At 35.5% G+C, this 10,735-nt stretch overlaps 1 pseudogene; it reads right to left on the bottom strand.

Annotated features, from left to right (window-relative positions):
- Positions 1–7,851: 7,851 nt before the first annotated feature.
- LOC117284200 lies at positions 7,852–8,022 on the bottom strand (annotated as a pseudogene).
- Between the last annotated feature and the right edge of the window lie 2,713 nt (positions 8,023–10,735).

Below are 10,735 nucleotides of genomic sequence, written 5' to 3'. Positions count from 1 at the left end.
TCCAAGCTGTCCATTTTAACCGGAAACAGGGTCCAAATATCTGCCTCAAGCACTAAACTTCAAACGTGGACTCTGACCTAAGTCATTTTAGTTATAACATAGTTTACTTTTGAGGTTTCCCAGTCTTTTTTTTGGGGGGGGTGTTGTTCCAGCTGATGATAAATGAGTTGACGTTCTGTGTGCACCATAATTGATCTATAAATAAATAATCTTGGACAAATTTGGCTGCTTCTTTCTTGGCAGTTAAATCTAAGAAAAATTTACAATCAATTTATGTCATTAATTCCTAGAAAATATTCTGATACTTATCTTTGAAAAGTAAAAAGAAGCGGTGAAAGTAAATTCTCCCTGGAAACAGCTCTGGATGTGAAGTAGGAGTTTGACAACAAATGCAGGAGTGCTGTCGAGCAGTTCGTTCACCAGCCGTGGGCTGCCTGTCTGCCGCTGTTTGCGTCCAGTCCTCTGACACCCAGTTTCACATTTAGCTTTATAGACGAGTAGGCAGCTTTCTGAGGCAAGCACACAGCTATATTGCTGTTTGCAGCACTCAGAGCATCTGAATGGAAAGATACTTGTTAGTGTGGGAGTTGCCATTTTGGAAAACAGAATAGCAGAAATTGTTAATACTTTGGTAAAAGTTCAGTTGGAGCTCCCCTCCCACTTCCCTTCCTACATGTTTTCATACATCAGGACCATGTTGTTGCTATTATCTAGTTAATTATGTTATTTCTGGTTCTTTTTCAGAAAAGTTCCTTTCTACATGAACTCTGGTAAATAGCAAATTAAAATAAATGTAGCTATCAGAGATTACTTTCTGGGAAGATTTTTTTTCCCTCAGTTTTCTTTATAAAATAATTATTTGCATTTATGAGGAGAATATTTTTTAACCTGACTTTAACCTATGTGATTGGATGGCATTTCTAACTGTAATAACAAAAGAGGAGAAAAACCTGTTACTAATAAAAGAAGAATTCATTTAGGGTTTGGCTCTCTGTTTTGATAGAATGGGGCCAATGACCAGTTCTAGGATAATTAGGAGGCTGGTTACGTTTCTCCCTAGCCTATCCCTTCTCCCTCTTTTTTTTTTTTTCTTCTTGTCACCTTTTCAATAAGGTCCTGAGATCAGCCACATCTTAGAATGAATTTTAAAATATTTTGTTAATAGCACTTTGGCTTCCTGTACGCACTAATGTCTCATGATATATTAGTAGATCATACATAGAAAAGGGAGATGAAGATTTTGGTATTAAAAAACATTGAAAAAGTCTGGCTAAACAAATTTAAACAGTACTTCTTAAAGTCTTTAATGTGTTTTTGTTTTGAGACCTAATTTGCATAACATTTCAGCAGTTCTTGGTGTGTCCACTGTGTTACATAATCATCACCACTAGTTTAGAAACATTTCTCCCACCCTAGAAAGAAATCCTTTACCTCTTAACAGTCAGACCTGTATCCCTCTCCTCTTATCCTGTGGCAACCACTAATCTACTTTCTCTGGATTTGCTTAATCTGAACTTTTCATATTAAAAAAAAATCATACAGTATGTAGACTTTTGTAAATGGCTTCTTTCACTTACATGTTTTCAAGATTCCTTCATGCTGAAGCTTGTATTAGTGCTTATTCTTCTTTTTAGCTGTGTAATATTCCATTGTGTGGGCAGCCCATATATTAACTATTTGATCTGTTAATGGACATTTGGGTTGTTTCCTTTTTAGCTATTATGAATTATGTTCCTACTAACCTTATGTACAGGTATTTTTGTGTGAACTATGTGTTTAAAATTATCTTAGGTGTATGCCTGGGAATTGGATTGCTAGGTTACATGGTAATTTTGTTTAAATATTTAAGGACGTGCCAAGTCCTTTTCTGTAGCAGCTGTACCAGTTTACATTCCCACCAGCAAAGTGTAAGTGTTCCAGTTTCTCTACACCCTCGTAACACTTATTACTTTCTGTGTTGTATTTTTCTTGTTTTTTTTCTTCTTTTTTATTCTCTCTTGAATAAACTTTTAAACAACACCGAGGAATGGGGGCTCTTTGTTGATAAGAGATGCTAACTAAGGAATTGAACTTGGGCCCTTGCGCTTGTGAGGCAGGTGGTGGAACCCCTGAGCCAAACCCCTGTTTTTTGTTTGTTTTTTTTTAATTATAACCATCCTACTAGATGTGAAATGGTACTTCGATGTGGTTTGGTTTCCATTTCTCCAGTGACAAATGACTCTGAACAGCTTTCATGTGCTTATTGGCCAATTTGCTCATCTTATCTTGGAGAAATAGCTATTATTCAAATTGATAACCCATGTTTAAAATTTGGATTATCAGTCTTATTGTTGATTAATAAATTTAATATTTTATTGCTCATCATGAATTTCTAAAAATAACATATTAAGAGCATCTTTTCAAAATTTATGTTAAGGTTCTTCCTGTCTGCTCTCAAAAGAACGTCTTTTTATATCTTGTAGAGCTAGTTTTTCACGGGACAGTTTGCAGAAGCATCATTTAAAGAATAACATATCATGACTAAAATTGATCATTTCAATCCCTGTACTCTAAGGATGGTTTAGTCTTAGGACATTAATACTTTACTTTTTTGTTTTCTAATTTTCTGGTAGTGAGAACTGCTTAAATAATGAAATGCTAGTTTAAAAAATTATAAAGATGAACAGACATTTTATTCTAGGTATAAAGTGCTTTTAGCTTTTGTATACCCAAATGATATCCTGATGGGAAAATGTCAAAAACCCAGATCATTTGCAAAGAAGAAAGACAAATGTCTGATACATGAGAGCAAAATATTAAACTTACTACTGATGAAAATGCATAATTACAACAGTATGAGATATAACTTTTAAGAAAAATTGGCAAATACGTTTAAAATTATGCATACCCAATACTAGCAACACTATTGGAAAATATTTTAGGTGTTTATTATTGATATGGATGTATATTGGTTTATTTATCCAGAAAGCATTTGGGAGTATATAAACAGAGCCATTAAAAGTTTTATGTGCTTTGGCACAGTTCTTTTACTGTTATGAATTTTTATAGAAAAATTTGAAAATTATTTAAATACTCAACAATAGAATGATTAAGTTAGAGTAATAATGGGAAAGAATAGTATGATGCCATTAAAATTATATATTTTTAATAATATTGAAAGGCATGAAAAAATAGTTACAGTATAATAAAATAAAGATACAAATACACGTTTCCTCAAACACAGAAAAGGTAACTGAGGAGAAAGAAATCCTATTACACTGATTTTATCATTAGAAATTATATACATGTATTGAATTATCATACTGTAGTCCATAAATGTGTACAAATATTATGTGATAGTGAAGAAATCCTGTTATTTGACATGATTAGAGCTGGTGTGAGTCAGTTAAAATTAATTGGTTAGACATACTTGTTTATTTTCATGGATAATTAGACAGAGGTTGAATTAGAGTTTTAAGTGGTTACCAATACAGTGAGAAGGGAGGGGACTAGGGAGAGGGTGACAGGAGTATTTGTGTGGATTGTGATATTAAACAGGATGGTTAGGTAATACATTTTCCAGTTTACAGATGTCTGATGAGGAATCTTCAAATATATTTTGTGGATGAGAATTCCACTAAGGTCTGTTTTGGTTACTTAAACTACATTTCCAGTTTTGATTCCTTTAAAGCGGAGCAGGGACATAGACAGACCTATGAAGTCTAAGTACAGAATTTTACATATTTGTGATTTTTGTTTCACAAAGGTGCCTTTTCCACTACAATCAAAACAGCACATCTTTAGCTTCTTTTAATGAAGTGTTTCTGAAAATTCAAGTTTATGTATAAATGATAACTTTCTTAGGAGTACTTGTTTTTCATCAGTTTATGTAAGACTTAATGAAGTTATATTGGGTAGTAACAGATTCATATGGGTTGAACAGATTTGGGAACACACACAAATCACAGGCACACATAAAACACATGCTGGATTGGCAAAATGGCAAAAGCACAAAGATTGTACTGTACGAAAGCAGTGGTACCTATACCCTGTGTGCAAGGCTGATGTGACCAAATGAATTAATCTGAAAGAAGCTGTCTGTCACAGTTACATTTGCATGGCTTTCTATTATATATAGGTACTCATATAATAAACTGATATTATTTTTAAAGCAATTTTAGGAATAGGGATTTGATTATAATATCAATTTACTTTATTGACATTTTGTTATGAAAGATTTCAAACACATCAAGGTTGAAAGAATTTTGCAGTAAATACTATGAAGGTGGGGTTTATGTACCATCCACATAACTTAAAGATATATGAGATGATGTTTAATAAATGTGCATTCCTGGGCAGCCCAACCGTTTAGCAAAATATAGACTCTAATCGTAACCCCAAGAAGTTCCATCTTATCTCTCTTCTATCAGTTCTTACCCTGCTTCCTGGAGACAGTGCTATATTTGTATTTAATTCCCCCATAAGTTTATTTTGCCTCTCCATTGTATAGTTTCATGTAAATGCACTATTTACTATTTGTATAACTTCCACTGAGCATGTTTTTGAGATTTATCCGTATTATTTATAGAAATAGTGATAAGTAGTCCCCCGATATTTTCCTATTACTGAACTCCTGGGTTGTTTCTAGTTTTGGGTTCCTATGCAAACAACTTGTATGAATGCTCTTGTAGAAGTCTCTTTGTGAATATGTGTTTTTATTTTATTGAATAAATACTTAATAATGGTGTTGCTGGGTTTTGTTTTATAAGAAATCAACAGACTTCCCCTCAAAAAATATTCATGCCTTTTGCCTTCCCACCAGCATATTACTAGAGTTATGATTCCTCTGCCGCTGAACATTTGGTGTTTGTCAGTGTTTAATATTTTAGTCATTTTGGTGGGTGTATAGTGCTATCTTGTTGTGGTTTTAATTGCATTTTCCAACTAACAATGTTAAGCACTTTTCATGTGCTTATTGGCCACTTTTGTTTGTTTAAAAATTGAGCTGTCTTTTTATGTTTGAGTTTTAGTAGCTTTAATATAGCCTAAAATGAAGTTTTTTAAATTTTAGTAGCTTTAATATAGCATAATATATGATATATTATACATATATATTTATGCAGAGAGAGAGAGAGAGTTTTCCCATTCATGGATTGTCTATCCTTTTTTTTTTCAATTATATCTTATGATGAGCAGCAGCTTTAAATTTGATGAATTTGAATTTATGAATTTTTTTTATTCTATGATTATTGCTGTGTAGGGCCTGTTTCGGAAGCCATTACCTTTCTCAATGCACATCTTTTTTTTCAATTTTTCATGTATGCTTCGGGTTATGGAGCCTGACTATTGAAAAGCAGTTATCTTTCAATCATCATAATTTGTGTTTAAGGGCATTCTAGGTTTCATATGCAACCTAGAAACTTTGTAAAATTTTCTTTTCAGGCATTTTCTTCCTCATTAAAAAATAAAAATTCATGACCCTTGTCATTATGTGGCATCATTTTTAAACTTAAAAGTTTTTCATTCCACATGTGCAAATTTCTGCCGCTGTATGAACGAGTGAAATTGCTCCAGACCCCCGGATTACTCTGTGATAAGCCAAATGGGCTTCAGGACACTCTCTTCACACCAGAGCCACATGCCAGAAAGCAAACAGATGGTAAACCAGGCAGAAATGACCGTCGGCATTCTCATTAAAGCAGCTGGGGAAATTTTAATGGGCCCCCGTTTGCCTTGTGCTGTATCTAATACCCTTTGAACTGCCACTTTTTTTTCCCTGTTACAAGTCAACAACCGCCATGTATATTTTAATAAGGATTATCAAACACAATTTGCCCAGAAGATGTACAACTCTCTAATGCTAATTAGCCAAGTTTAAATAATCACTGAGTTCTGGGATAATTGGAAAGAAACACTGTTTTTCTTGCCAGTGCATAATTACTAATTAACAAGAAGATAAAATATCCATGTAGCAGTCATATCTAGAAGAATCTGTTAATAGTTAATTAACTGATGAGTTGGTGCCAAGTTGATGTTGGTCAAGAAAGTTTACAGATGAAGTTCTTCTGTCACATAAATACTCAAATATATGCACTGCGGAAAGCTTACAGGGTTGATCCAGAGCAAGCATGGGTGGGTTCGCCTACATGGTTTTGGCTGAGCATTCCAGTGCTTTAAGGTGGGAGGTCATTATGTTAGGGAAACAATGTTTCCTCAGCTCTATGTGTTCAAAACACCAACTGCTGCTTGCTGCTCTGCCTCTTACACATGAGATTTGAGGCTTCATTAATCTGCTTTTCTCTTGATCCTCATAATTGCATGGGCTTTCTCAGCCTAACAAATTCGGCTACAGCCTCCTCTGTGTTTTTCTGTTTACTAGAATTAGGACTTACTTGAATGCATGAGATGAATAACTGGAGATTCACAAAAAAGGAAATTAAAACCTTGTTGCCAATTTTTTTTTGTTTTTGTAATTCAGGAATTATTATGTTATTATCTTATACAAATTAAATAGACATTAATAAAAATAAAACAGAAAAGTAAAAACATTTATTTATTTAAACATTTAATAGTTTAAAGAACAGCATGCATTTAGACTTTTGAGTGAATGGTACTGTCAAGTACTTAATGCACACTGCTTGAAGATTTAAGTATCTTAAGATGGCATTTGTTCAGGGGGTCTTAGCCACTGGGCAAAACTCAAAACTTCAGTTACTTCAATATAGTGCAGGCCTTTTATAAAAACCCTTTTGTGCACCATCTTTATTACAGTGAAGAATATACGGTGTGTCAAAATATCTTGTAGAATTTAGAAGTCTGTAAATGATAGAATGTTGAGTTGCTCCAAAGATAGGAAGGTGGAAGAACACTTGGTAAAACTGCTTTCATAGATTGTGTTGGAACTGAAGAATAGTTTTGAATTTATTTTGAATAAATAAAAGCACATAAGGAAAACTTTGTAGCAGTAGGATTCTAATCTTTGTATGAGTGTTCTGGAAAAGTTATAAAAGTAGGTATTTTAGTAAATTGTCATTTATTTCCTATATTAGATCCTCAACTATAACTGAGAGTAGTTTCTCTTCAAAGAAGATAAGGAAGAGCCTCATGCTATACGAGTGTTTTATACATTCGTCTGCTATTCTGAGGGTGGGGAATCCCTTAAGTAATTGAGTGATTTATTATACATTCCTCTGTCTTAACGATTTTTGGCTTTGGAGGTCTGTGTACTATTCTGTTGTTAATGTTTAAACATGTCATGACAAAGATAAATAATTGTTGCATGAACTTTTTTATCTCAGTGAGTATTTGTGTGTTGTTGGTTGCAAAGTAAAAAGTGTATTTTTCTGCTCTGCACTGTGGTATTAAAAGCCCTACTCACATCAAGATGTCTCTCCAGCACTGTGTGCTTGCTGAGGAGTATGTATGTTTATGTTTTCCTATCTGTATACATTAGATCCTTTTCACACAGATTTAACATTTGTAGTCTCAGTGACTTAGTAACTCTACTCAGAGAATGAGGTCATGCATTAACTTCTTAGTCGGCTAGAGCACAGACTGGAATGATGCACACTTCAAGACGGATTGGGTGGCCTCTGTACATTCATATGTTAATGCAGTTTTGTGCTTTTCTAATTGCTCTCATGTGGTAAGAAAGTAACAAAAACTTTATTTCTTGGTGAAGATTATCCTACAGGCCAACTGGAGCTGGAGATGGGCATGAAAAGGAAGAGGAGAGTGCTAGAATGCTCACATTTCTAAATGAATCTTATGTGTCCCATTTGAGAGCTCTGCATTCTTCAGGCATCGTGGGCGCCGGGCTCTCTTTAGCTGAGTTTCCCAGCATTTCATCCTCACATGGTGTCACCTTGGAACACAGCTTTGGGAAGCAGGAAAGGCAAATGTTCATTTCTTTCTCCCTGTGCAGTCATTGTCTCCTCTGCGTGGAAAACTACTATACACTGAGTTTCTCTGGTCTCCCTTTGAGACTCTTTCTGATAAGAACAGATACTACCCTTGATCTTAGCCAAAAGGCTGAGAAGCGATTTGAGACTCTTCCTATAGGGACAGCCACAGAAAACTGTCCCCAACTCCATCTCTTGTCTTTCAGAATTCCTGTGCTGTGCTCAGAACTAAAGGCTCCTTTGGCTAAGCCATCAGCTTTCCTTGTGTATGTCTAAATATAGATTAATGACTCACCACAGGCATATTCTGAAATATGTTATCTCCTGTAGGCACGCTGGGATTTCCTACAGTGATCCTAGTTTCAGAAGGATGGTATGAGTCTGTACTAGAAAAAGCGGTGTTACACCAGGAAGACCTAGTAGTTTTAGTGTTAACTAGGCAATACCTAGTTTGTATGATGGGGCATGAAAAACATAAGCAAAATGAATTACAGTCTTTTCACCCACATCTCTTTTTATTAGCACATATTGGTTATTCAGATAACGGGATTCATTTTGGAAGATTCGTGCATGTACTTAATATACTTCAGTCGTTTTCACCCACCGCCCCTTTGCCCACCTTCCCCTCTAGTTTCACAGTTTTGGGGGTTTCTGTGTATGTAATATATTTCAATCGTATCCATCCCCCCATTATCCACCCTTACATTGCCCTTTCCCTGTTTCCTTTTTGTCCAGTAAATCTCTCTTCTGTTTTCCTGTCATCTTTTTTAGAATATACATATTAGGGAGAACATTTGACATTTATCTCTGAGAGCTCAACATTATGATCTCCAGAACCAAACATTTTCCTGAAAATGAAACAGTTTTGTTCTTATTTATGGCTGAGCAATACTACATCATGTTCCATATTTTTTTATCCATTCATTTATTGATGGGCATCTAGGCTGGTTCCCTATTTTTCTATTATGCATTGCCACAATAAACAGAAGATGCATGTATTCCTGCAGTGTGTTAATTTTAATCCCTTTGGGTAGCTTTATTTTTAGTTTTTTGAGGAACTGGTCTCCATAGTGGCTGTACTAATTTACACTCCTATCATCGGTGTATAAAGGTTCCTTCCCCCATCTTGCATCCCCACCAGCATTTATTGTTTTTTTGACAATCTTTGCTGACTATTCTTCCAGCAGAGAGTTAATATCTAAAATATATAAAGAACTAAAAAATTTAACAGCAAAAATCAAGTACTCCAACCAATAAATGGGCAAATGCATTGAACAGACACTTCTCAAAAGAAGACGTACAAATGACCAGTGTGTGTATGAAAAAATGTTCAAGCTCTTTAGCCTTTACTGAAATGCAAATCGAAATTGCATTCAGAGTCCATCTCGCCCCAGTCAGAATGGCTATCACCATGAAATACCATCTTGAAGGGCTAGTGTTCTGAGATCATTTTTTAAAATAACTGAATATGTAGCCTAACCTAATTTTTAAAAAATAGCTTCATCCCAGAAATTAAAAAAATTCAAATCGTAAATTACTTCACGAATAATTTAAACATCCACTAATGTTTTTTACATAGGACCTCTGAGATGGATGTGTTGACATTCCTCCCCAGAACTGCAGCATAAAGCCAGTCCCTGGGGAAAAGGACACTGGCCAGTGAAGAAGGACAGTTGGTACAGGTGTTCTCGTCACACAGGAAGAGAAAAGCAGTGTTTTTCAGGTAGTGGAAGGCTCCTAGCAGGCTTGTGAAGGGGATGATGAGTTTTCTGTTGGCCCCTCCCCTCCCCTCCCTTCCCTTCCCTGTTTTCCTTTCAATTCTCCCTCCCTTCCTACTTCTATCTTTTACTTTCTTCTCTTTTTCAAACTCCCCTTTTCAGCTTCTCTATTGCTTTTGCTGATTTCCTCACTTTCTGCTTCTAGTGTTTTTTTCCTTTGTTGCAATCCTCTATCCCTTCCTTTAATCATATATTTCTCTTACCCATTTCCCCTGCCCTCACCTACCCTCCTGTCTCCTCAGCATCTCACTTATGTTGGTTTAAGATCATTTCTCCTCTGGTCTCCTCCTTCCCTTCACGTAAGTAGCACGCACTCACTTGTTTTGTCCATAGCAACTGTATTTAGGTTTCTACTACAATTTTACATCAGAAGGAGAATGGGCCTATGTTTGTCCCATGTGAGAAGCAGAACAAATTTACATCCAGAGGGATGGCAGCCTTGGGGGAAGGACTAAAATTGCAAGGCCTTGTCAGGTGATTGGTCCTAATATGGAAACAGAGCATATTTTAAATAAAAAGTATAGAGTATCTTTCATGTATATTTTAAATTATTGAATAAACACATTAGTGAATTTATGCTCCTTATTCCTAATTTTCTTTTAAATAGTTGAGATATATCACGAATTCCAAAATAAAGATATCACAAATGTATTAGTCCTCTATAATTTTAAACCAAAGACTTCAAAATAAACCTTAATAGAAATTGGTTGTGATCTTAGATACCCTAATTCCCTAATAAGCATCAGGCAACTGGATGCATTATCCCCAAAAGATGGTGAAAAATGGATGAAATCAGAGGAAAACTCCCTGGCACATAACGTACACTCTCAGAGAATGCTTCTCCTTTGCCCTTTCACTCTTTAAACATGCCAGGAGCTGCTGTCACATATACATGCAAAATTTCAGCGGTGGACACAGTAGAATGTTTCCTTGCGTGTGTATCAGTCCATCGTGGGTGCTCCGGTCAGCGCGAGGTTTGGCTCCACACAAGAGACCATGTGATAGAGGCTCTGATATCTTCTGTTCCCTGAGAAGGGTTGTAGTGTACTGGAAAGAGAGGTATCGGCATGCAGTGGG

Source organism: Fukomys damarensis, unplaced genomic scaffold, assembly GCF_012274545.1.
Source record: "Fukomys damarensis isolate Sample0158 unplaced genomic scaffold, DMR_v1.0_HiC HiC_scaffold_4, whole genome shotgun sequence".
NCBI lineage: Eukaryota > Metazoa > Chordata > Mammalia > Rodentia > Bathyergidae > Fukomys > Fukomys damarensis.
The sequence above is the reverse complement of the archived record's forward strand: the minus strand, read 5'-3'. Positions and strand labels throughout refer to the sequence as shown.